The sequence below is a fragment of the Chroicocephalus ridibundus genome, chromosome 15, assembly GCF_963924245.1.
Source record: "Chroicocephalus ridibundus chromosome 15, bChrRid1.1, whole genome shotgun sequence".
NCBI classification, from domain to species: Eukaryota; Metazoa; Chordata; class Aves; order Charadriiformes; family Laridae; genus Chroicocephalus; species Chroicocephalus ridibundus.
Genome location: NC_086298.1, coordinates 5,140,456 through 5,168,195, shown reverse-complemented (window position 1 = coordinate 5,168,195; position 27,740 = coordinate 5,140,456). Strand labels below are relative to the sequence as shown.

The following is a 27,740-nucleotide window of genomic DNA, read 5'->3' as shown; positions in this document are numbered from 1 at the left end:
GTATTTCCTCACCCTGACCTCCCTGCAGGATGGAGATGGTAGATAGGGAGTAGTAATATCTCATCAGTATCTAAAATCTTTTGGGCAAGAACCATCCTACTCCTTGCCTTACCCCTGTCTTCTTCATGACAGAGCCAATCAGTGGGATGGATGATTGCTGCCCTTTTTGGAAGGCTGATGAAAGAGGACACACGGCCACCTGTGGCACCCTCCTGCTGGCTGACACCAGCTGTCCAAACTGCACCTCTGCCTTCCTCCAGAGGAGGGTTAAGCTCTGCCTTCCCTTTTGTTTCTGCTTGCTCTGAAGGTTCCTCTCCATCTCTGCCTCTGTTTGCAGTGTGGCTTTGTCTCTCTTCATTGCTCTCAAGGTCACCATTGATCAGATTGTGAGTACTTTACAGCTGCAGCCTTGGATGGGCAGAAAGAGAAATTGATTGCAGTCAATTCAGCAGCAGATTGAACTGTATTGACTTGTCCCCTATTCATGCAGACGTGGAGCTTTGCTACCTTTTAATTACCACGGCTATCCCTTCTCAGCATCAATGGAATGGTTGGATGCGTGGATGGGAATGTGGGGGGATGATATGGCCTTAAGGAAAGTCTTTGGGTGTACGTGGGGATTATCTCTTTTCTGAGCAGTCAGGACCACACGAGATGAGAGGACCAGTGCTGGCTGGCTGGTGAGGAATCCTGGGGATAAAAGTCTTTCCTCTGTTTACAGTGACTCCTCCTGGAGGAGCCTCTGTCACTGGAAGTGATTATTTTCCATAGTGGAAGCCAGCCACTTTCAAGACAGTGTCAGTCAGCTGAAGAAGTGGCAGCCACAGGTGACAGAAGGGTGCTGCTCCTTCGAACCGGACACACTTGGCAAGAAAGGCAGAGGTTCATCTGGTAGAAGTCACACTGTGAGAAACATTGCTCCTTCCCTCTCCCTGTCTTTGTGCGCACAGAGAAGGGGCGTGCTGCTGCAAGCTTGCTTTAGTAACTGCCGCCTTTTTAGCAAAGTCCTTTGGCCAAATCCCGAGTTTTCTTGTTGAGGAGGAAGAGCTGTTTTTCTGGTTCATGCATACATCTAGGGATCAGGAGAGACTGGGATGTGTTTGAATGACCCCTGTGGAAAACAAGACGTACATGATTGATTTCCATGGAGCTGCTCAGGCTTCTCACCCTGGATTCTGCTTCTGGCTCTGTCTGTGGGCTTGCAGGCTTCGTCGGCGCTAGCACTGTAATTCGTCGCTATCATAGAAAGTGCAGTTGGTGTTTTTGAAAGGTGCAGGATTGGCAGCTTTAGAAGACTGAAATCCTCTGTTCATCTACTGAATTGATGCCAGTAGTACCAGCACTAGGAGTGAGAGAAGAGCGGCGATTCCAGCAGGGCTGGTGAATAACAGCTTTTTTAGCAAATTGAAAAGCAAAAAAAACCAAACCAGAACAACAAAACTACTTCCTTTTACGGTCACAAAGTATTGTGTTTTGGGTTTTTTTACCACTAAAACTATTCTGAGTAAGACAACATCAAAGGAAATTTCAAAAGAAAGTAATTTTCAAAATAGAGCTAAAAATCAACAATTTAAAGACAAAAAAGTCGGGGGGGGGAAAAGTAAATTTTTTCCCCTTGCTTCCTTTTCCTGCTGCTCTGTCTTTCTACAAAGAGATCAGAAATTCTGTTCAGTGTTCTGATGTGACCAAATACACCATTTTAGCCTCCTCCCTGGGACTTATGTCCAAGACACTTCTCCCAGGACTACTTAAGCCTAGACCTGATGGTCTCTCTAAGGATGCTAACCCCGGTCTGGGTTTGTGCACTACACGTCCCGCCACTGGAACCTGGGCTAAGACCAAAAAATTCATTTTACATGAGCTATTAAAACACCATCAGCTGGGCACAAACACAGGCCACAGCTTTCCTTAGAACCCAGACTGATGACCTGTAGGACTCTCTCTTAGATCTCCCCATATAATGTGGGGTATTTTTCTTGACTGACTGGGTAGGTAATGGTGCAGAGATCTTGACTTAGTACGCTCAGATGAAATAGGTAAATGGGCCTAACCTTTGCAGTTGCCTGCCAAGGATAATAATCCTTTATTTTAATCTTGCATCAGACAAATGTACTGAGATTAGGTGTTCAATATGTATAGGCGTGACCATGGCTTTAGCCCCTGCTTCCCAAAAGGTCTTTGTATGGAAGTCATCCCTTGTCTTAACAAATTTCACAGACCCTTTTGGACAAAATAAAATGGGCTCACTGCAGCTTCCTGGTGGAGAGATGGGGTTGCTATTGTTAACAGACGAAGGATATCCATTGACTGTCACAGTCCAAACAGAAAACTAACACAGAGACCAGTTTTATAGTATAAAGCCCTTCCTCCTGTCCTGGTAGAGAGATCCTTCCTCTTTTCTTTGCAGCGTCCCAAAGGGGAGAAGTGAATTCCAGCAGTTTACAACTCCCAGGGAGAGAATGTACTGTGATAATCTCCCCCAGTTTCTAGCTGTTAAAATAAATTCTTCCCATGTTAGTAAGACTCCCCCGAGGCCTCAGGAGAACAGGTGCTCACTTGACCCGAGTGTCACCTGCACCTAATATATCACATCAGCCTCGGGGGGGAAAAAATGCAGCCAAAGCTTCTCTCCCCGCACCCACCCAGGGGAGGCCTGGCTCAGCACAACCACAGATGGAGACCTGCCTGTGCGCTAGGATCTGCCCAGGACGCCCCGAGAGGGAGAGACGGTGTTTGCTTATTGTGCTACTTAGCCAGCCTGTCTGCTGCCATGCCGGCCGTGATGAATGGTTCGTTGGGAGGCTCGAAGGAATCGTGCAAGGCTGCTGTTTGTTTATTGCAATTTTTGAGGTGACGCATGCAGAGCAAATGTCCTTCTACCAGGTGGTCATCAACTGACTTTTTGAAGAAGGCCTCTGGATTCTTATGGCTTTATGTCGCATAGCTAGTACTGCTGGTCTTGATCATGCAGATGAATGGTATCCTCTGATTTTTGGCAAATGAGCGTTTTCTTGTGCAACTCTCAGCAGTGGAAGTCAGTCAAAAAAAAATTTTTCTTCAGGGAGTATGTTCCTTCCTCCTGTAGAAAGTCCCAAGTCATCTAGCTTCTTCTGTCCCCTCCCACAGCAACCTTAAGGTGAAAAGTGTCACTCAAAGTAGTTTGATGATCTATCTAGAGAAAGACAACTTGGTTGGGGAAATCCAGGCCTGAATATGTGATTCTAAAGGTGTATGTGAGAATGTTATGATGAAAGCAATGGGGCATGTCCTCTGTACGCATGGTGCTGGCTGCCCACCATTGGTCTCTGGAGGTGGGGTTCAAGAACAGTAAACTCTACCTTTTCTGAAGAAGTCGTTAGGGGCAGAGATGCTACGAAAAGAAGTTAGAGGAAATTGCCCCCAATATTAATCAACAGGGGGGCATGATGCATATAATCAACAGAATATCAAGACCCACATTACATCACTACAGCTGTTACCCCAGAGCCACAGCAGCCAGGCCATGCAATGATGGGCTAAAACGGAGTTTACATTCTGATCTCGTTTACTCCAACCCAAACTCAAGGAACACACTTACTTAGGCTCTCATTTTTGTCTGTACCTAATTTTGTGTGCTAATTATTTAGCAGGTTATTAATTATTTTGCTAATTATTTTGACTCTGCATGTGACTGGTCATTTCAAATGATGTACAACATGGGTTAATTTCACACTTCATGCCGTGTTTATGCCAAAGTCCAAAAGGTTTCTATTTTTTTTCCACAATTAGAGAGGCAATTGTGGAACAGTTGTTCAACACAAGGTTCCTGGGAAGCTCAGATGGAATTGCTAAGTAGCCAGCTCTCTTTTCGCTCGCTCCCAGGCTACGTGAAGGTAAACAGTCATGTTTTGCTGAGTTCAAGGTTCAGGAGGACTTGTATAAACTTTCTATGAGCCTCTAGTTGCAAGTGTTTGGGAGCCATCATCTGATACGGAAATAGGTTCAATGGGACCTTATGATTTAAGTGACCAGTCTCTGCACAGTACAGATCAGCTTGTGAACATTTCTGAGCATCTGTTAGAGGAGTCTGGGTTGTGGTACTAGCAGTTTTCCCCAAGAAAGATGCTTCAGAAAATGAAAATCTGTTCATGGAATACTCTGGCAGCAGCAAGAGGGTTTATATATGGCTTGTAAATTCTTCACCAAGCTTTAAGAGTAGCAAACTGCTTGCAGGAAAAAAATATGCATGCATAGAAACATGAGTAAACAGGAATCACTGCATTTATTTGGGGTGAAATAGTGAACAAATGGAAGCGGATAAGAAATACGCCGGTGTTTTCGAAAGACTTCATGTTTGTTTTTCTGAGCAGCTGTTAGTAATTTACTTCTCTGCCTCACTTCTCATGCTTGGGCTAATATCGATACTCAAATCAAGGACAGACATAGGTCCAGGCAGATGGTGGGGGGGGAAGAGGAAGAACAGAGAAGGGAAATAGCCTTGTGTCATGTCATCATAGAGCACGCTGAGGAACTGGAGTAGAGAGGACAGCCAGCTCCAGAGTATAGGTGGAAAAGGCATGGAGGAACTCTTTTCTGTGATTTTTTTCATTTCACTCCCTTGACTAAGGCACAGGAAAAATACAGTCCTCAGTTGTGGATCTAAAAGTCTGTGCGTGCTTTCCCTTCTATCAGGCTTATAAACTTTCCTGAGGGCCACCTGTAGAGCAAAGCCTCCTCAGTGCAGCCATCTCAGAGTCACTAGAGGCAGGCTGAGTATTGTTATTATTTATTTCTGTTTGTTGTAACCAATTAAGCAAATGCTTATTCATTCCATAAAGAGCAATAGCCTGGGGACTGTGGGAGGGAGAGGCATTTCGAAGAGGCATTTTATCTTTGACACACACTCCTGGGCAGGGGATTGAAGGTCAATGCGTACATATCATACTGGGCTGATTACAGTGTTGACAACCATTCACTTAGTTTTATGAAATTATCAATTGATCTGTGATTGCAGAATCTAATCAACGCTTAGGAAATACAGCGGGTGGAAAAGCCAGTTGGGCTGGATTGTTCTTCTACATCTGTCTCCATGGGAGGGGTCTCTCCAGGAACCGTGTGGCTTCCTGGGACAGGGGTTAATGCCACTTTCCCTTTTACGGCTTAGTAGGAGGACGACCTTTACTATTGGACACCTTATTTCTTAGCTGACAGGTCATCCTATCCTTTTGTAATTTATTTTTTTTTTTTTTAATTCTGAGGCAAAGAGCACAGACTTTCTCACCCACTACTGAAATTACATAGGATTGTGAACATATTAGTGTTACGAATATACTCACTTGGCTTTGGCTCTGGGTGAAAGGTTTGCATATCACAAAAGGAGTCTCTGGCAACATTTTAAAGTAATTAAAAGTCTCTGGATATTGGCAATTCCGTATCCCCAAGAAAGCAGTGCAAAGTTTATCCCGCAACAGTAATTCTTAAATAAACTTTGCAGAAAAGGAAGCCACCACCTCTGAACCAAGGCAACCCCTAGGAACGCTCAGCAGTGTTTGCTGGAGCCTGAGGATGGAGTCGGAAAGGAGGATGGACCACCTAAAAGGGAAAATCTGAGAACTTGCGTTATTTACAGAGTGTTGAAAGGTGCAAGGTTTACCAAAAGGCATGCTGACAAAATACGGAAAAAATGGAATTCCTCAGTAATGTGCACTGATATTATTTTAACTGGGTTATTATAAATCTCATAATATCAATTACTTTCTGAAAGACGCAGATCCAGGTGTCATTATAATTTGGATAATTCATCTTTCAGCTACTTACTTTAAGAATCAAGTTTTCATAGGAGAAAAATTATAAAATGTCTTCTGTGACCATTGTGAAGGATCAGAAAATAGAAGTCAAATAAAACACCGTTTTCTGTTTAAGTTTGTATTTTACAGAAAGTACCTTATACAGATTGTAGAGAAAAATGTTGTAATTTTTTTTAATGCGTAAACTTATCAGTACTGAGCAACATGGAAGTGGTGTCAATGAATGGATTTCCTCCTGGAGCTTTCCCTTCTGAAGGCTGAACAGACCTGCTGTATCACCATTCTTTTTCTAGCAGGATATAGTATTTTCTATCTATCCATACTATTTTTTTCTATACTATTTTCTAACAGCACTTCCCTTTCAACTCCTTTACTCTGTCACTGGAAGCGCAGCGGTCAGAGAAATTATGCAGAAGTTAGGGTCCATCATTAACCAACCATTAATGAGAAGAATAATGGCAAAAAATGTTACTTCTACACTTTTGCAAGCATTTCTGCACAGCTCAGCCTTCCAAAACTGGTAGCTTGACAATATCGAGTATGCCAGGTGGGGTGATATTGATGTGTTTGCCTGCTCTGACTAACCTTCAAAAGGCAGAAAGAACATCCATTAAGAAGCCTTAGGAACATTCTCCTTGTTTCATGTAGCAACTGATGAAATTACTCCAGTGAAAAATCAGGGAAACACTGCCATTAACCACAATATGAGAGCAATTCAGAACTCTTGCAAAGATCGAGGCTGTTGTATTAGGGGATGCTCAGACACATAAGTAGCGACATACCTGGTCTGAGGATCTTCATGTCTGAATAGTCAGAAGAGTTTTTTGGAATCCAGAACATTCTAAAATGAAGAGTCTGTTCTCCAAGGTAACACCAATGACTTAAGAATACAAGGCTTTCAAAGTCAACAGTAACAAAAGGATTTGGAAGAGTGGAGTGTGCCCTCTCTTTTGCTAAGTAAGATTTTTTTTTTTCCTACTGGTGTGATGAGGTATGGATAACCTATTTCATTTTTAGCCAAATGAAGGAAGCAATTCTCATGTAATCAAACTGAAGCAAATGGACAAAGCCTTGACATCATGGAGCTTCAGTAAGCTGAAGCTCCATATGCACAGAGCTTATAACGACAACTCGGAGCGTAATACAAGCCTTTCTCTGAAATAGAGGTGTGGGGGGGAAATGGGAAAAAGGAGTTTTTCCCCAGTCTCCTGCCGTGCAAAAGTGAAAGTAACTGTTCTGAGTCACACTGGGTGTTGCTCAAGTGGTGGAGCTGTGATAATTGAAATTGGTACCCATGTTCAAACACCTGCCAGAGTAGTTTTCCACCTTTACAGCCCGGTTTCTAAGCCTCTCTGGTACCCTACCACCAGTTGGCAGAAAATAGCTGTATCGGTTAAGTCCTACTGCTTTATTTCCAAGACCATGGTTCTCCTCAGAAGGTAGCAGAGAAATTGGTGAGGTTATCCCATGCCCTCTCCTGATCTGATTGAGGTGGCTCTAGCAAGCAAATGTATTTCCACTCTCCTTTTAAAAATGCTTTACAGTTTAATAAAATGGAAAATCAAATTGCAAGAGAACGAAATGATTTTCATAAACATTGTTGTGGGCAAAGGGGTCCTTTGGATAATAGCACTTTTATCTCTGTTTTTGAATCTTCAGGCTGCCCTAAATGCATGTAATAACAGTAAGTCATTCACAACATGCACATTCTCACAGAATTACTGTATTAAACAACTGTGTTAAACTGGTGGGGAGTGAAGGTATATCTCTTTTTATTATCCCTGCAAAGAGAACAGAAGCTGATTGGTAGAAGCCTGCCTTGCTGCCATGGGTAGATAAGATCTAAGCCTATGGAGGTCAGCTCGGACAGTCACCATTCACTACGCAAAGGCACTGTCCTGCAGTCACGCAAAACTGCAGGTGGCAGGATGGAAATAAATGGTGACATTTGGGGAGCCACAGTGGTGGAAGGGGCTTTTTTTTTAATGGTAGTGATTTAGTCTTAAAGACTACCAGTGAAACTGGAGACCCATGGGGATGAGGTTTCCCTCTTAATCAGAAATGTTAAACCAAATCCTCAGTCCATGGTGTCTGCACAAACTGTACTGTTACTAACTAAGGTCAGGCTTTGGCTAAAATGGAAATCAATTTTTATCACAGCTGAGTCACAGAAGTGAAAAGCACTGAGTGAGCTGGTGATGATGGGGTGGGACTATTGTCTTCAGAGCCCTTCTCCTTGTCCTGTCTCAAGTTAGTTCTGTAATATGTTGTCTGCAAGGGAAAGGGCTATGGCTGTGGATATGGATGTTGGTCCAGAAGCAGAATGTGGTCATTCCTCAATGCCAGGCCCTGCCTGGGGTTTAGAGAGAGGAGACGGACAGAAGTCACGCTGCATTCCCAGCATCTGCATTTCCCTCTGTGTGTCAAAGAGCTCCGGAACTGTGATTATTTTTATTCATTTTATTTCCTCTTTGCTATGCCTACCCTCTGTATCACTCTGTAGGACAGAGGGTTGAGCACAGGGGGATGGGAGGAATGAGAAACCCATAAGGCTGGCCACAACGTCCTTTCCTACAAACTCCGCTTCAGGGAGCGCTCTGCTCTGTACTTGGGCAAAGACCCCAGGGAGATCAGGTGAGGACCAAGACAGACCCAAGCCAGAGTCCCAGACTCTGACCTCCTGGGCTCACCTGCACATCCCATGGTGCTAGACTGAAAGTTTCTTTCTCTTTGTTTTTACTGCAAGTAAAATCCCATGACCAATAAGTTTTGTTGAAACAAGAACTTACTTCCTGCAAAGTTTGGTGTCAAAAGACTGACACTTTTGAATGAAAAAACATTTCATCAGGGAATGTACGTCTGTCTCTATTCTGTAGGTATCGGTTGGTTTGTATGTCTATGAGTGCTGAGAAGGTACGCTTTGTCTCCTGTGAATGTGGCCTGTTTGGGGAAACCATGTTTTTGATGGATTGCTCTTGGAGCCCTCTATTATTAGAGGTGTTTCCCCATTTGGACTCCAAGGGGTGGAAAAGTTTAGTAGCAGGAAGCAGAGGTATCATCACGTGGTGGAAATATTTCCCTCTATGTTGAGAACTCTCTAGTAAAATTTTGGTGGAGAATAATTTTTATTTTTATTTTTTTTTCCTTTTCACTTAAATGGTAAAACCTTTGCTAGTAGACCTTCAAAAGAAACACTGGCAGAGATGAGGTGGTGAAGAGAGGAACAACCCCTTATCTCCAGGGCCTCTACACTTCCTTTATACACAAACCATGTTAGTTAATTCTTCGCTTATTTCTGATGATATATCATGGATTTTGAGGCACTGTGGACTGAAAGCTTCCATTAGAAGAAGGTTGATCCAGGGGTTAGGAAACAGGCTTGCTATTTTGGAAGCAACAGTTCAATTTGCTGTCTGGACACATCTTTTCTATGTTACTTTACGGATAAGTCCCCTCAATCTGTCAGGTTCTCATCTATAAAAATGATAAGAATATCTACACCTTATCCTAAATGCGTTATGAAATAAATCTAGAAGACTGAGGCTTTCTGTCTCCCTGTGTGCACACAGACATATACCTACACTCCCGCCTCCCTTTCTGCAGAGATGTTACTTCATTCTTACAGCAGATTCACAGCTTCTATGAGGCAGAAGTGTTGACTTGTCCCTGAACCTTCTTTTCCCTTTGCTGTGCAAAATAACATTCTAAAGATGACACCACATTCTGCCACCAGACATCAATGTCACGCTGCTCCCTGTAGCTGAGGCACATCCGAGTTGAATGTGACTGTGAATAAGTTCGTCAAAAGAGGAGTTTGTCCACTAAGATCTGAATCAAGTGGTACATAGTATAACAACGTGGGTCAAACCCCATTAACCATATCTCCTAGTTATAGTTATGTATAATACATAAATAATGCTTAAATATTAATCAAATTATGTATTATTAATTCCTATTATTTGAGTCTGAAGAACAATAATATATTTTTGGCCTAAAAATAGGAGCTTTTTTCCCCCCTCTCCTTTTAGTCTGTAACAAACTGATGTCTCTTCTTGTGTGGAGAGCACAAAGCCTGAGATCACAGAACTGGGCTGGGAAAGCTAAAGTCTACTCCAGTGATCCACGGGGCAATTCTGATTAATGCTCTGGCAGCTCTTGCTTAAGTTTCCTTACCTGAAGAAGTTAGATAGAAGCTGTCTCTCATTAGAGTGAAGCTAATTTTATGTTCAAGCACCTTCAGAAGAGAGGTGTTTGGAACTATAGAAAGCAGCTAAGTGTGCATTTAAGCACATTCTGACATACGCTACCCTTTCTCAGGAAAAGAGACTGTAATAGAATACTTTGCCCAGTCAGAGTATTGGAATCTATCTCACCTTCAGCATAACCCTATGTCTGAACATATTACCCATGTAAAAGTCTAGGGAGCATCTCACCCTGTCACCCAAGGGAACCTCAGGTGCTGTGGATGTGAAGCGGGATCACACCATATTTGAGGTTATCGTGTACACGATTCTCCACCTACCATTTCATTGGTGAATGCACCAATTGGGAGCTTTGTCTATGGGTCTGATTAGAAACCTGCTTGGAATCAATATTTCCTTCCGCAAGGGGAGTTGAACATGACCGTTTGTAAGACTGTTTGGGCCTCACTGGGATGAAAGGCACTGTACTGAAATGTAATACAAAAAAAATTCCTTCTTCCACACATTCTTATTCACATGAATATAGGTACATCCACCTACTCCGGTACACTGAAATGAATATCCCCTATAAGAGTAAAGCTTTTCAAAGCCTAAACACAGTACAATCAGCCTTCTATGTAGATGCAAAACCGTACTGAGCAGCAGCAAAGAGAATTAAACCCAACAGAGGAGGACAGAGACTCATTAAAAAGAGTTATAACAAATCAGTTATCAGACGTTTAAAGAATAAACTTGTTAGAATAAACCTGTTAAATAAATCCTCAGCAAAGCTAATTAGGTCGGTGTTACACTGGCACAATGGCTCCCTTCTTCCATAGAAGACTTAATGATAGCATAAGCCTGTTAAAGGAATACACTAAGTATACAATAAGCCAGCTATTTAAAGGATACCTCAGTCAGTTCATCCTCTAAATCTGACCTACCTGCAAATTGTCGCTGGTAAGAAATATCTCCTGGGCTCCAAGTACCTATTGAAAACCCAGGCCCATGTGCCTTCTCGTTTGTGAGAGACATCCATGGATGTGTCCTTTTTTCCAAACAAAGGGACTGGTGATGGCTGTGGAAGAGCAACATGATTGAGGGGTTTTTGTTTTCCTTTCTCTCTGTGTTGTACTCAAGGTGCAGATTAACCAACTGAACCTATTTTCAGAGCTTTAATGACAATATTGATCGACTATTGGTGAAGCAGCAAAGAAAGAGAATAAAAATAAGTACTTTGCCCCTATATAGTGTTTTCTTGTCAGTGCATGTGTAAGGATGGGTGATTGGGAGATTAAAGGTGTATAACTGAGGCTTGGAGTTTCTGGGTTTGTCCCAGTTCTGCCTTAGGTTTTGTGTAAAACATACTCTTTCTACATCCCCCTCATAAACAACAGGGCGAACAACAGAGTGACTACTGCTTCCTTTTGATTTCACTTGTTGCAACAGTGGGGTCTGTGAGGCAAGCCTTATAACTCCCCTCAGGATGATCTACAAGGCCAAATGAGGCTTTGATAGAGTGTGATAACGTTCCTGTGATGGCTTAGTCTTGCTAGTGTGGCTAAATGCGGAAGCGGAGGCGTAGGTGCAAACCATGATGTCCTCAATACTAACATGTCCCACAAATACCCTAATACTTTGCTACGTTCATGCTCTTGTGTAGACAAAAACGGGGTGGGTAACGGCAGTTAGCTCATTTTTGGCTTCTAGGTGAAAGTTATACAAACAACGATAATCCTGACATGACGAGGGCGTTAAATTGGTGTATTATGAGTTGTATTACATGGACAGAAGCAGAAGTGGAGTAAAGTGATCCCTTTGAGATTCTGTGTCCATCCAGCAGCAGAGCCAAACATAGAAACCAGGTGTCCGAGTTGGTCCTGCACGTTTTATGCGATAGATCACAGAGGTCCACTGGGTGATTCTCCTCAAGAAACATGGGAAGAGTTAAATGTTGACTGGCTTGGAGGGAAATGGTCTAAAACTAGCAAGGAAGAGAGATGCTTATTTCTGGAGAAGGTGTCACAAGCAAAAGAAAAGCTTGAACTACGTAAAGAACACCTGACAGCCACAGCTCTTTAAGTTGCCTTGAGTGTCTGTGTGCAGAATTCATTGCTGGCAACCAAGAAACAGTGTCTGCTCTAAAGACTGAACCCCAGGTATGAATCTACCATAACAGCACTGGGACGTTGGGGATGACAGTGCTGTAGAGGAGGCATCTGGGCTGGTTCAGAGCTGCCATGGACAAATGGATACCAAGAGGGGAAAAGATAGGAAATAAGAACCTGTAGAGTCCCCGAGTCTGAATTTGTCTAGTGTTCAACCTGCTCCAGAAGAAATGCAGTGAATGAAGTGTTTGGTATGGAAAGTTGGAACATGCTGGTACCGGAGCGTGTGTGGCCAGCAGGAGGTGAAGAAGCATGTAGGCAAAGTTCCCTGTCAGTAATAATCCCATTAGCAGGGAAAGGTAGCAGCTGAGTTCAGGACTGCTCAGGGAGAGGTGTGCATACACAGAGTAAGTAGCAATCTTTGCTTTGGGAAGCATCCAAATAAAATAAACAAAATGGAGTTTTTATACACACTCTTGAACATGCTGCTTGGGAAACAGTGGCGTAAAAACTACACCGAAACAGTCTGGCATCTGTGTTTCACACAAAACGCAAAGATCTCGGTCCTAGACACCTGGACAGGTTCTTGGTTTACTTGACCGTGTTTCTGAAAACAGAGTTGTGAATATTTTGATTTGTCCTTTCCTGCTCTGACCACTGATCAGAACAGCCTGAAGGGCTGTGTTTATGCCCTGTGTATAGCACTTAGGCATAGGCTTTTCAACATAGCTCCTGAAAATCGATCGCATCAACTTTTTCTTAACAAGATGAAAAGTCCTTGTTGTATATGAGAAATAACCCTGCTCAAGGCATGTGGTTACTGTATGGTAACAATAACCCCACTTCTCAGGGTGCTGGCACGCACCAGCTATCAACCCTGTGACTCACTGCATACCTGAGGCAAAGCGCGGTTATCTCAGAGTAGCAGCATGCTCTAAAACATGTCATTCCTTAGTGATTCAAATTCAAATTTTCTCCCAAATAAATAATAAATGATACCCAGGGGAAAAAAAAAAATAAATTACTTCTTACTTCTCCTCCTATATTCAATACTTGCCAGGTATATTGGTTTGTGCAAAGATAATGGTGATAGTCCATTCTGACCTAGATTACCGTTGATGAAAAAGTGCAATTTGGTTGCATGAATCTATTGGGAAGTGCTGGACTCCCTGCCCTGGTGATAGGGATCTTTGGGCTCCGTAAAATGGAATTTCCCCCCTTTGTTGTGTGGCAGGTAGCCAGGTGGCTTGGTCGTTATTTGTAATCCAGAAAGGCAAAGATGAAACAGTCTTGTGCCATCCCTGCCAGAAGGTGGAAAAAAAAAAAAATGCCCATACAGCTACAATATATCAGCATCAATTTAAGAGTCATGCCATCGGATGTGTATACATGTTATGACTTGACTTCACGCTGTGGGTGGTACCGTTATTCTGTGCTGACATCTGATTGTACGACCTCAGCACAGCCCTGCTAGATGTGCTCCGGCTTCTCTTGGGTAAATCAGAAAAGAAGCACTGACCCTCTGGCTCTCATTGACATACTTCAAAATTAGCTTAGAAAGACTACAGATGGCAGTGGCTGTCCACCTCCTCCAGCAACTCCTGTTAATCAAGCTAAGATATCTCTTTCTCTTTTTTTTTTTTTTTTTGCTGCATAAACATCAAGAGATATGAGTGTCTCTGCCATCTCCTTTGCAACGAACATTTTTGGGGCTCTGAGAGATGTGAAACAGATGCAAGAACACGGATACGTTGGAGTGAGGAATAAAGAAAAAAAGCTCAATTGAACATTCTAGTCCCTGCATTTGACTGCGTGCAGGTTTCATCTACCAACATTTTTTTGAGTGGTCTGAAGTGCTGAGTGATTGCGGATAGAGGCAGAGTGAGGCTTGAAGCCTTCTGTGCAGTGTACAGCTCATGATGGGTTGGGAGTTACAAGTAGTTCCCTTTTGAAAGCCTTCGACCAAGTTCAGAAGGAAACTAAGCTGCAGGTGATGAATACTGATGACTTGTACTTGGTACCAGACAATAGTGACAATAGTGAATATGAAAGACTGCTAATAAAGAGGATGGATTTGTGACTAAGATGGGAAAATCAGCAGATATGGGTTCATTTGCTTGCTCTTCCGTGCACCTCAGCATGCTCTAGAGGAAAGTATTCAACTCCTCCAGCTTCATCCCTCTAAAATCTAGGAACTCATTCTAAGCTGCTGATTTGGTTCCCTTTCGAGTCAACGCGAAGAGTGCTAATTTCAGAGGGAAATTCGTCCCATGTCAAAGACAGCGTCTAAGCTAACAGGAAGGTTACACCCGTAGAGTTAAAATTACCCCTTTCTGTTAACTGGAGAGAATATTTAGACAAATACCTGAGGCCAAACGCCTGGCCTGTTCTAATTCCCCGTGAATTCAATGGATCAAATCATTAATTTTGCATCAGTTAGACTCGGCCAGGAACCTTCATATCAATGACAGTTGGGAAACAACCTTCTGAGCTGGGAAACAGTTCTCACTGTTCTTTCTGCCCACTATGTTTTCCTAGAACTGACCTTATAGTCGCTGCTGTCTTATTTTAATCTTCAATGAGAGACAAACCACTATTATTTCTTTTTCACAAGACATCTGCTTCCTACCCAAGACCAGCAGGAAAAATACTAAAAAAAGCTAATCAGAAAGCTAGATCTCAGGAGACTGAAAATCTCATTCCGTAACCCCCAGAAGCTCACTGTGCTCAGAACAAGTGTCCTGAGAAGGTGAGTGCCTAGGACAGCTGAAGTGCAATTTTGAAGCTGTGGCGTTTCTTCCTTTGTTAGTTTGATGCTGGAAAGGGAGGTTTGTCAAAAGATAAATTTGGGATATGTAAATTTAGGAGCAGTGCAAAGACGGCGAAGCACCTGCTTGGAAATTTTAGTGAGTTCAGTGTCTTTCAGGCTTCTAGAGCTGCACTGAGGATGATCCGGTTTAAGGCAGAGGAACCAACTATCAGAAACTCCTTTGAGAAAAAAAAAAAAAACAAACAAACCAAAACCAAACAATTCCCAATAATTTCTTTCCACCTCTGCTGGGACCTGCCAACTTTTTTGCTTAGCTTGGCAGTGGGGTTCCAGCCTTCCCCCCAGCCCCTGCTCAAGCCTTGACTGTAGACCTTTAATTCTGCATTGGGGGTGGTGGAAACAGTCCCTGCTGGCTCCTTGCCTCTTAGCCCTGGCCCTTGAGCCCACTCCCAGACTTCTTCCCACTGTCCATCAAAACAGCCTGGTATTTGCCTGGTCACGCAGCCCTTCGTATCACCCATCCTGCTTTGTGAACAGGGAGGCACCCAGCCACGTGTTAAGGGATACCAACAGCAAATGAATGTGGTTGGTGCTCAGGAGCTGGGTATCTCCGCGACCAACAGAAAGCACAGTTTAAATAAGATCACTACTTGCTGTGATATTGTTTGCAGAGGAGAAAGAGGAAATACATTTCACAAGAGACCAGGAGAGCACCAGAATATCAATACACTGCTCACAAAGCAAGTTTAATCCATTTTTAGCCTGTAATAAACAATGAAGTCTGCAAAACCTTGGCAAGAATACATTCTGCATCCTCAAGGAGAGCAGCACAACAGGATATGTGGAAAGAAGTAGTTTGCCTGTAGCATGAGAAGAACTCAGAGTAGGGTCTGATTATCTTCACCAGCTCATGGGACTCTGAAGTGAGCTTTTGCTATAGAATCACAAACAGAAATGAAATATTCACCGTATGGAGTTGGCAGCTCCTATTGCACTAGATAATGGCACTTTGTACTGGACTGGCTGGGATGGAGTTAATTTCCTTTATAGTAGCTCATGTGGTTCTGTGTTTTAGATTTGTGACCAAAACAATGCTGTTTACAGGCTGATGTTTCAGCTGTTGCTGAACGGTGTTTGCGCAGCATCAAGGCCTTCTCTGTTTCTCACTCTGCTCCCCCAGTAGGTAGATTAGGGGCTGTGTGAGAGGTTGGGAGGAGACACAACCAGGTGGATGACCTGAGCTAACCAAAGAGATATTCCATGCCGTATAACATCCTGCTCAGCAACAAAAAGGGAAAAAAGGGGGATTTTATTTAGGCTAGGCATCTTTTACTTGGGAACCAGCTCAGTACTGGTCTGCCCGTGGGAGGTGGTGAGTGATTGCCTTTGCATCACTTGTTTTGTTTTCTTTTTCTCATCTTCTACTGCTACTTCGGTTATTAACAATTTTTCTCTTGACCCCCAAGTTTTCTTGCTTTTACTCGTCCTTTCCTCCATCCCATTGGGCTGGGGGGTGGAGGCGAGTGAGCGAGGGGCTGTGTAGTGTTTAGTTGCATACTGCAGTTAACCCACACCAACTCATTAGCCCGTTTTTGTGACAGCTGACAAGTGAATAACACGGGCACTTTTCTCTGCTTCCTAGATCTCAGTTTCATGTAATGCCTTCCTAAACTTCTAATAGATAGTTCGAATTACTGTTTCCTCATCCTGCCACTACCATAATTTTTTTGGGTAGTGCTTGCAAATGGAAGACTCTCTTTTTACGTCATGTATGATGTGAATTTCTATTCTCCTTCATATCCTCCCTCGATTGACTAGTTTCTATTTTCTTCATGTGAACAATATTCCAATTAAAAAAAAAAAATCCAAATTTTGCTTTTAAGATGACTTTTAAGATGACTGTTGAAAGAGGGGGGGGAAAAAGTGAGGACCGGACATGCAAAATGGTTAATAACTCAAAAAAAAAAAAAAAAGAGTCCAAAAAAAAAGTCCAAAAAAAGAGGAGAAATAAAAATTCTTGTTCAATGGAGCTTTGCTGATTTGGGGTGAAGGTAAAGGCTTTGTTCATTGCAGGGAGAAGGTGAGTTGAAATATCCAAGACTAAAAAGAAGAGACCACTGAAAAGAGAAAGCTACTGAAGTGAAATAATTTTGTTTTTAAAAATGGCATCCAGAAACCTTATCTTTGACACATAAGAACAGACACATAGCTAAATATGCTGTAACCTGCTTAGGTTTCCAAAGCAGCAAATTAAACCAGTGGACTATGCAGTGAGTGTCCATTCAGATGAGCAAAGCTCATTGAACACAACAATACTGTAAGAGAACATGTTGAATACTCAATGCACCAAATAATCCTCTTTTGATACAGAGAAAGTAAAAGCTTTTGGGAAAGAGGCGGCAATAGTGAGTGTATCAATTGGGGGGAAAAGAGAGAAAATATTCTGGGACAGGAAAATGATGAACAAAACTATTTGCTTTATGTTTTCCTTCTCTTATATTTTTGTGATATTGATAGCAATTCTTATTTCCAGGCAGGACACCAGTCCCAAGAGTTTGTTGACTCTGACTTTCTAGAATAAGGTGTTACCTTGTAGAGAATATTTGAGTTGTTCTCTAGGTCTGTGAGACCTTTGGGTGCCTGAAGAGTATCATCTCACTTGTTCTCTCTCACTTCTTCTTCACAGGAATATGAAATATCGGGCTGGGTGGTGCCAGGTCCTGCTAGACCCATTCACCCAATAGCCTTCCCAGGTGTAGTGAGGGAAGACACCCAGTATTGTTGCATTAGTTGAATCAGTAAATCCCATGTGACTACAGCGCTTGTTCATGCAGCCTTTGCTTTGATTTCAAACAACCTCATGTAGGACAGAAGGATTCCTTTTCTATTTCTGGTAAATGCCAAGAGCAGCAATGAAAGAACACACTAATGATAACCCCAAACATCATTTATTTGTTTAGACAAGTGCTTTGCAGATATATGTTCTGTATAAGACTGGATCCCTCACTCTGCCCTGCCATGGTCTAAGCCATTTGTCTGTGGTCTTGTATCAGGGGAATCTGTGAGAATCATTTCAGCCTTTTAGTTGAGCCAATGTGACAGAATCAGGGGTGGCTTACCAGGAAGTGTGCTTTGCAGCTGAACAGTCACTTGGAAAAAAGTAAGACTCAGGAGCTTTGGGTACACTGTAACTGAGATAAGCTAAGCTTCAGCCCTATCGGAACAGCCTGGAGTTTAACCAAACAGCTTCTAATTCTGCTTAGGAAAGATTTGCTGAAGATTTAGCTTAAGACAATGTTATGTAGCCCACAGGGGATGGGTGAGAGAAGGACAGTGTGTCCTTGTAGGCCAGAGAAGGGGGGTGGAAGGCAGGTATCTCCCATTGCCCTCCTTGCCCCATATACCCTACCCAAGGGGGCTGATTTTTTGCCTTCTGCCAGCACAACGCAGCCAGTCACTTACTTGTCTGGGCTCCCTGGCTAGAAACCCCACACAAAGGCAGGAATTGTCAAATGCTCTTCCTACGCTGGGTTGCCTTTGCTGAGCTGCTGCGACGTGTCTGGGTGGGTCATGCCCTTGAGGCACCCCCCACCTCCATCCCCGAGCCCAGCGCGGGGGACTTCGGCCCGCCCTGCCGAGCGGACCCAGCCAGGCCGGGAGGCGCCGGGAGCTCAGTCGGCTTCCCGCTGCCTCCCGGGGCGGCCGGGCTGGGCTCGTCCGCTGCCAGCCTCGGAGGCCGGGCCGAGGCGGCGGGGGCAGCCGCTGCGGCGCGGAGCGGCGCGGAGCCCCCGCGGAGCTCCGGGCCCGGTGCGCCCCCCGCCCGCCGCTGTCCGCGGTGCTGAACCGCGCCCGCACGGCCGGGCTTGGGGGAGACACACGGCTCTCCTTCCCCCCTCCGAGGGGGGTATGACCCCCCCCCAGGGTGGAGTCAGGCTGGGGGACAGCCTGCCACCCCCCCACGCCCTCCCCCCCCGCTATCAGCTCCCCACTCGGCGGATCGAGCCCCGCTGCTGCCTGGCTCCGGTGAGGAGAAAATAGGAAGTGGGGGTGGAAGGCGAAAAAAAATATATATATATTAAATGGATGGGTGCTGCCTGGAATCTCAACCAGTCCCGCTGCAGTTTCCTCCCCAAATCCGAGGGGCGGACAAGTTTAGATCCCCCCACAGCCCCGTCCAGCGGCCCTTCCCTGTCTCATCCTCCCTTCCCACGGCCCAGGCTCCGTCTGGCCGGAGCTTAAGTCCCTCCTCCCCACCCCACCCCCCCACCCCGCTTTTTCCTAATTATGTACAAAACACTTCTTAGAATAAAATGGCCAGGCTGGGGCTCCTCCCTGCTTTCCTCTTCCCCATTCATCCTCTCCAGACCGCTCCAAGCCCCTCCCCCGGTGGTAAGCCCAGCCTCTCGCTTCCCTCCTGGAGCCCTTTTCATTTTTATTTCTAACCCCCTCTCCATTCTCCCTGCTGCCTTTGCTCCTTCCCCCGATGGCTACGAACTGAGCAGCAGAAGAGAAGGGGGGGCACAGGAATAAGGGAAGGGGGGGGGAAAAGGCAAGAAAAAGGAAAAGAAAGAGGGGGAAAAAAAAAAGGATTTTTTTTTTTTTTTTGCCTCTGCCCTTAATGCCCGCGATCTGGATCAAGGAAGGGGATTTTCTGTCTGAGCATGAAAAGGACTGCTAGAGCCCCAGGATTTTCACGCCTGCATTATCAGCCCAGCACCCAGTATGCGAGCTGGACAGAGAAGCTCTCCCACAAGTTCCTACCGAGCCGAATAAAACCCACGGGCGACCAGATCTCCGCCAGAGAGGGACATTAGCATCAGGTAAGGCGAGCGCTGCGGCTGCAGCGATGCTCCTGCCCCGGCGCCGGCTGCGGGCGCCCGCCGGGCTCCCCCCGTCCTGCCTCGGCCGCGTTGTGTAACGCGCCCCCGGCCCCCCTCCGCCCCGGCGTTTGCCTCCGCCTCGCACCCCAGCACGGAGTTAGCGGGGGTGGGTGGGGGGGATTGTTGGATGGCAGGAGTCCTGCAGCCCGGTTAGCGGTTGTGTGTGGTGAGCGTGGGGCCGAGATTGGCTGGTACTGGGAGCACTGGGAGCACTGGCTCCTGCTGGGGAGAGACGCAGCCCCTGGAGGATGCCCGGCAATTGGGGTTCAGCCCCCGGCTCGGCTGGGCTGGCGGCGTGGCGGGGGTGGAGGGTGGGGGTGGGAGGCAGCCAGGCTCCATCTGTATTCCGGAGTATCGATACATCCCAGAGCAGGGGGGGACGGACGGACGGACGGACAGACCGTCCCCGAGGAGATGGTGTCATCTCCACTTAATCCACTGCTCCGTTTTCGCAAGTGACAAGCAAATCGGGGAGGAAAAGGAAAGTCTGTCGCCTTGAATCCCACACTGGGCTGATTGCCTCTACTTCTAGTGGGGACTGGGAGACAGCGGCAGAGCCGGCGGAGGGCAGCGATGGCGGGGGGCGGGGGGGGCAGCGCAAGGAGGTTGGTTTTCTCCGGCTTGGGTCTCAGCGCTGCTTGCGAGGCTGGTGTGGAGCATAACTTCGCCTTTTGCGGTCCGTGGGGAATAGGGGGACAGAGGGCATCTCCTCGCCATTACATCATCCCCGAGGTCCAGCACAGCCTGGGTCTACAGACCCAGCGATGATCCAAAGAGAGGAGGGCTGAGATGTGACTGCGTGTTTTGGCTTTGGGGAGTCCCTGCGCGCTTTCACTTGGGAGTGGGGAAGGGGAGGGGGTGTCACTTCTTAGGTGCAGTCTCCTCTTCGTGGAGAGAAACAAGCAGCAGATGAAACGCTGGCAGTCTTAACATATGAATTTAGCCTGGTGATTGACATCTGCACTAGGTAGGACAGAAGGGTCCTTCACGCTTTACTCTGGCTGCTCATCTGGGTGCATAATAATAATTTGTTAATGGCACCAAAGCTGCTTTCCCAAGAGTTGTAGAGAAGTATTTGGGGGGTGGTGAGAGGAGGAGGTAGTGAGCAAAGAGGAGATGAGACTCTGGTGTAAGAAATATGGAAGGATTTGGTTGGGTTTTTTTTAATTCCTTATAAAGGAAAAAGATTGATCAGATCTGCTTGTGAGTGACAGACAGACAAACCCAGGCTCTCTCCCTCCCACACACCACGTAGACAAGCAGTCGTGGTCTCCCTCGCATGCATGTACACGCTAAGCACACAAAACACATGCTGTCGGACTCGCACAGTCCACCCCATGCTTAAATACAGCATCTTGGTCTCGCTCTCACATGGATGCGAGCACCTAGTCAAGCTATGCAGCCCCGCATTTCCCCCGCACTCAGACACGCAGACTTCATCCACACACGAACACACACCGTAACGTGCAGAAATAACTGCATTGATATTCTTATTATGCGAATCAAACATTCAGATGCTCACAGGAGCGTACACACGCTGTCTTCTTTGCAGGTCTCTCAGTAGGTGGTTTGTTCCTCCAGCGCAGTCTTCTCCCTTTTAGTTAGTTCCAGGCATTGATTTGGGGTTTGTCTGACTCCAAAGCCCTTTGCAACTCAGCAGAAAAAGCTCACTACGTTTTGTGCGTCTACATTTGTTTTACTGCTCTTTGCATGTTCTCAGGACTCGGTAATGATTTCACTGCTGGAAAGGCAGAGGAGCAGCAGACGGGGGAGCAGGGGAACGGCTGGGGGGGAGCAGTGGCAATCCCATACCCATCATGCTCTCTCTGATCAAGAGCTGGAGCCTGTGAGCAGGCGAAGTGCTCTGCTAGTTACGTTGCTTTTTTTTCCATGGGTGAGTGTGTACGTGAACAAAACCACCATACATGCCTCTGGAGGTAAAATACACGCGGTGCAAGGCTCCACTTCAGTCTTACCCTGGTTCAGAGCAAAACCCTCCCATCCTTAGGGTACAAACACTCCTGTACCTTTGCAAGCCCCTTCCCTCACAAACGGCACGGTTTGCGCAGGGGAGATGATGTCACTGGTGGTCGATGTGTTTAATCAACATCCCCCTCTGACCTTCCTCCCCTTCCCCTCTTGCCATAGGGCCTAGTGAGGAGACTGTGCGGCCCTCCAGGAGCAGGAATAGAATGAGGCTGATTAAAGTCTGTGTTAAAACTTTGGAGAGCAGGAATGTGTATGGTGAATTGGCTCGCATATAGGTAAAAGGTGTCCCAAAAGTGATGACGCAGAGTATATCCGTGTTCCCTCCTCACCTCCACTGTTTACTACACTGGGACTACGTGTAAGGCTGATGCTGAATGCTACACGGGAATAGGTCTGCCAGCAGACAATAATCATTGTTGTCTGCGTAACAGAAATAGTTCAAAGCCAAATCCTTCCATCTTTGCTCCGGCAGAAGTCCCACCGCCTGCCTGGAGTGCGTGGCTCAGGGAAGCGCTGCAGGAACAGACTCCAGCCGAGAACCACCGCATCCGTACCCGTCTCCTTGCCCACCTCCCGGAACGGATGGGCATTTCTAGAGTGTATCCAGGGCACTCTGTCCACACGCTGTTTACAGCTGATGCAGAGACGTTAAGAAGGCAGGAAAAAAATAATTGAAAAATTTAAAAATCGCTAAGCAGCAGAAACGAGGGCGAAGGGCCCCAAAAGCAGCCCGAGGCACGCCACGAGTAGATGGAAAAGCAGGGAGGGACACCCCCACGCTCCGCGCCCCGCTGCGCCAGCGCGCAGCCCCTCCGCGGCCGCGGGGCCGGCGGCGCCGCCCTGCCCCAGGAGGGGGCGCTGTGGCTCCACGCAGCGGCCGTGCGCGGCGGGGCGCGGAGCGGCGCGGAGCCGAGCGAGGCGGCGGGGGGGGGGGGGGGGGGCGGGGATCGCCCGCCTCCCCCCGCATCGTCCCGTCCGTCCCCCCCCGCGCCTGCCCCGGCCTGGCGGAGCTGGAGCCGAGCGCGAATCATAATACGGGGGCGGGAGGGGGGGCGGCCGATAAATAACAACAGGGCTCTCTTCTCCAAGGAGCCCAGGTGCAGCTGAATGGGGGCTTGGGTTGGATCCTTCCCCGCCGCAAACCCGCTGGGGCGGGCGGGAGTTTCTGCTGAGGATCTGGCCCCGCTACATGCAGGAATCTTTTAGCCGGTGATGAAATGCAGCTACTTCTGGGACAGAGCCCAGCAGCTTTTCCGTGCCAGGAAATACTACAGGGGAAGTGAAAAATCACTTCATGCATTGAAAGTGCAGAGATGAACTTAGTGAGGCAGAATATAAATTACCCGGAGTTAGGTAGCTTGTGCCCTCTGCTTTGATTTACACCATCCCTCTTGCAAAAGTATCACGAGATTTTTAACAATCGTAAGGACCTTGGCCCGTTTCCTTCCAGGCCACACAGAGGATTTCCATGCACAGAGAGACCTGGCTTCTAAATAAACCCGTGGACCGTGGCCTGATCCTGCGGTTCTTCCTCTTGCCTGGAAGATGGCTGCCGCCTGGAGCAGGATGCTGAGCTACCGAATGGTGCTGAGCTGAGCCAGGGCAGAGCATCTCCTCCCGGCTCTATGTGATACCCCAGGGGGTTCTTGGATGCCAGAGGAGGTTTTTTCCCTGCTCGCTGCGCCTCTGCGCTGCCACGTCCTGCCGACCTGCTGGGACCAGAGCTCGGCTGGCCAGGGCTGCAGCAGGCTGCGGCTTGTAATCGGTGTGGAAAAAGGGAAATATCATCAAGCAGAAAGGCCTGGGGGAGAAACTTGGATATATCTACTGGGTTCTTCTGTCTGGAGAGAGTCAAACATGGGCAGAGCAGGACTAGACAAATGAGGTGACATTCACCAGGGTTTGAGAGTAGGCGTAGGCTGTTGCTGACTTGCCAAGCTAAGCTGTACTGTTTTAGGGAAGAAAAAGCGCTAGGACTAGTGGGAGGAGGAACGGGAGAAAGAGCAGAAATCAGAGGAGCAGCTGATTTAGGCTGAGCTGAAGACAACTGAAGGGCTCAAGTTTACTTCAGGGATGCTGGATCGGATCGTAAGTGAAGGTGGCATAACTTGGGCATAAACGTGTCATTTTGAAAAGGAGCGAAGAGTCAGGCCCAGGGTTCCCTCTGTGGTGGGTCTGGGAGTGTAATACAACATGTCTCAGCCTTTGCAGCCCCCCGCTCAGCGAGCTGTTTTCTCGCAGCCTTGAGGCAGGACCTGCAAGCAGCGTCAGGGGAGAGAAAGACGCTTATTTATTTTTGCTGTTTGTTCTTCTGAAGTCATGTGCTCTACATCCATTTTATTGTTGCCTACAAGGCGCAGCAGACAGAGCTTAGCTGTGCACAAGGCTGTTGCTGTGCCTGCTGACAGGCCCGTTCGGAGCACGGTGCCGGGTGCGAGCGGTACCCATGGCAGCACCAGTGCCCCTGCGCCTCCCGTGATGGCATCTCCCTAGGCCTTGACATAGCGTTCCCTAATGCTTGAACTCTCCTCCACACGATTCCCTGCTCCTATTTCAGAAAAAAAGCCAAAACAACTAGTTGCACTGCTGATGGATCGCCTCGTACGCTGGCAATCGAAAGAACAGTAAGTCAGAGCAGCAGCAACTGATCGGAGCAAACAATCTGAAACAGCTTCAAATGGTGGCCTCCAGAGGAGGACGGAGTGAATAGCCTTTGCCAGACATATACTGTTGTTGTTCACTGTTTATACTGGTGATAGAAATGCTGGGCAGCGGTGGAAACTCAGGTGCCAGGAGCACCAGTACAGCTTTCAAGCCCTAGAAGGAATTCTCTCCGTGTGTTAGCGGCGGGCACTGTTCATCGGAGGGTTGCCATCACAGTGACATCTCTCCTCCCACAGGTTCACAAATTACGACAAAGTCAGCGCTGGGCTGACACATACCAAGCAATGACACAAAAGCTTGCAAACCAAGCTATGAGAGGTTCTCGAGCATAAGAGAAGCTCCAGAAAAAAACCCAATTTTCTCTGGGGCTTTTTGTTGGAAATCAGAATATAGGAGCAGAGGGAGCTCTCCCACTCCCATCCATTCTCCTGTAGTGCCCCATTTCCAGCAGAGTAGCTCTGGTTCTTGCAGTCTCTTCATGCGTGGCACCTGTCTCATGGCTGTCCTGATAGAAAGCACGTTCTTTCACCTGGTGTTTATAGAAGATAAAGCCTGGAGCCTTAGGATAGGTCTTCTTACAGCTTGGATTTTTATATCTATGCATACTACAGCCCAACTACGTTGCACAGCGCGTACCTGTGAAAAGCTTGGAACATCTTGCTGTAAATCATCACAGCCTGTCGAAGTCAGGGGAGTAAACTGGCTTCACGGTGAGTGAGGATCTCTTTCTTAGGGTTTGATTTAGAGTGTGATTTAGAGCCTGGCCCTGCGCTCTGGACTCTGCTGTGTCCATCACGATTTTGGATGCAGTTTCGGCCAGAAGTCCTGAGTCGGCACAACCGATCCCATTTAGCCATCTCTTTACCCTGCTGGAGCTGCGTATGAGGTTGTCAGACACATTGCTAACACCGGAGACCTTTGCGGTAATTTATCCTTGCAAGTCCTGGACGCCGACTTGCTAAGCAGGGTGGAAGACGGGGAGGGCGAGCTTTAAAACCATTGCCTTGTGCAGGCACTGCGTTCCAGGTGTGGCTGCCGGGACCAGAAGAATAAATAAAAGAAGTTTGTTCAATAGTTCAGAGCAATAATTAGAAAAGCACGAAGAAGCTAAGACTACCCAATGAAGGATGGAGGGAAAGGAACTGTGACCCTAGGGAGGAGGCTGGCGATTCAGGGCAGGCGGGAGAACCAGGATGAGCAAGTGCGAATCTTTTGCTGGACTTCTGGGATCGGTGGAATAACCAGCAGTGAGGCAGGCTATGAGTGAGTGCCGGAGCAGCCAGGCTGCTTTCAGCATGTGACTGCTCTTCAAGCAGGTACAGATGGCGAGCGGGTAAGCGAAGCCCTCAGACATATGCTGGGGTACATATGTGGCTACGGGTCCCTCCTGGCTCAGGCCACCTCCTTGCCTAGAATATGAGGATGCCAGAGTTATTCCAGGCGTTTCTTGCACCGCTCTGTGCTGTGGGAGGTTTGCAGGCAAAAATCAAAGGTGGGTTTTGAGGGCGCCGGGAGAGCTTTAGGAGGTGCAAGGTGAGACTGAAGAACGCTTGAGAGATACCAAGAAAGTCAAAGGAAAGGACTAGCAAAGGCAGCGTAATGTTCGTGCTAAAATGGTGAACAGAGATTAAAAAGCAGCAACGAGGATACATGTAACGTAGCCTTAAGACCAGCAGCTATTTCTAGAATTGCTTGTGTCACGTCGTCCAAATTCAGAGTTGTTTCTGCAAAACAACTCCAGGCTTCGCTGTTTTATGCCTGGGAATGCTGATAATGTGTTTATCTGCCATTTCCACTCTCCGAAAAAAAAGAACTGTGAAGTATTTGAAAATGATGGTGGGTTGCTGTACCATATTTTAGGCCAGTGAACAGATAAATCTAATCAACCAGGGAAAAACCACCAGTTAGGATTCTCCCAAAATATTTATATGGCGACGACTTCAAGTAACCTAATAGCGGTAATTTAAGTTCTCATCAGTATTTTGATGTTCTTTTTTGTGCATTTAGAGATACACATGTATCAATCTTCTTATTTGCTTCTTGGGGGAGAAGAGTTAATGATAAATACAGTGATTAGAACTGGATGCGTTGCTGGGCGTATTTGCTGATGACATGGAGGAAGGAGTGATATGGTTTGGTGATGGAGCCGGATCGGGCCTTGTTAAGACTGGGAAAAAACTGAAAAGTGGCCTAACCAAAACAGTAGGACACTGGAAGGATCAGAAAGGCATGGATGCGCGCTATCAGTACTGGGATAAGCTTTCGGCTGTTCGGGGACATGCAAAGTCAGCAGTTGCCTCAGGGCTGTCATGTGCAGTGTCACCGGGACGCCTAGGTCTGGTGGGTATGGCTATTGCTTTATTGAGTCCCTTTGTGCTTTTGGTTTTCACAATATTCTGCAGTAATGGAATTAGTTATGAGTTGTGTGCAAAAGTTTGGGATTTGGCTGCGATTTTTGGGGGCATTTTTTTAGATCCGCTACCACATAATTTCCTTGGGCGTCCCCGACTTTCCAGAGGATGAGGAGGAGTGCACGAGCATTTCTCGTGGCCCATCTCTGCCCTGTTTGCGACTGGACAGACTTCAGTCCGTACCCCTGGTCTAAACGGCACGCAGGCCCCGCTTCTGCAGGAGATGTCAGCGAGTGCTCAGACATTGCTCAAAGAATTATCAAATATGGGCTTGCTCTCAAAGGTGGGCCCAAGTGTCGCTGAGCCAGTGCAGTCATGACTGCAACGGGCCCGATCCTGCAATCCCAATCACACTGACACATTTTTAATTACAGTCCCGTGGACATAATGAAATCTATTTCCAGGATCAAAGCCTAAGCAGCGGCAAATCCATACCCATGCCGAGTGCCGAGTGAATCATGTTTATGATCCGCCGGAGTTCAGCTGCTTAGTTCCAAAATGCTGGTCAGGAAGGCAGAAGAAATATTCCCCGGGATATTATAAAGCCTAACATATCATCAGAGGGAGAATCAATGGAGATTGATGGCAAATTAGATGGATACTTGAGACATTAAAAGGAAGGATGGAAAATAGAAGTGATATTATAATTGAACCGTATTAATATATTTTAAATTGCTTTACAAATATTAACAAGTTAAATACGGAAAGCTCAGAAATAATAGTTTATTTAGTCTGGGAAAGCTAGGAGTAAGAAGGGACGTTTGGGTTCCAGTACAAAAGTAGCTGAAGGTTAGAATGAAAAGTGATCAGAAACATTTTAATGCTTTGATGATACAAGAACAAGGGGGCACATCAAAATTAAAGGGCACAACTTTTAAAGCAAATTAAAAGGAAATAGTCCTTTCTTCAGTGCATGGTGAAGCTACCCAATTCCCTGCTGTAGGATGTCGC

General features: G+C 46.5%; 1 protein-coding gene across 2 annotated transcripts in view; it reads left to right on the top strand.

Annotated features, from left to right (window-relative positions):
* Positions 1-19,293: 19,293 nt before the first annotated feature.
* BRINP1 (BMP/retinoic acid inducible neural specific 1) overlaps positions 19,294-27,740 on the top strand; it is a 90,825-nt gene continuing 82,378 nt past the window's right edge. For both annotated transcript variants that reach the window (XM_063353066.1, XM_063353068.1), the window contains exon 1: positions 19,294-19,665. The gene's annotated coding sequence lies outside the window, so the exon portion shown is untranslated. The remainder of the gene's footprint in view (positions 19,666-27,740) is intronic.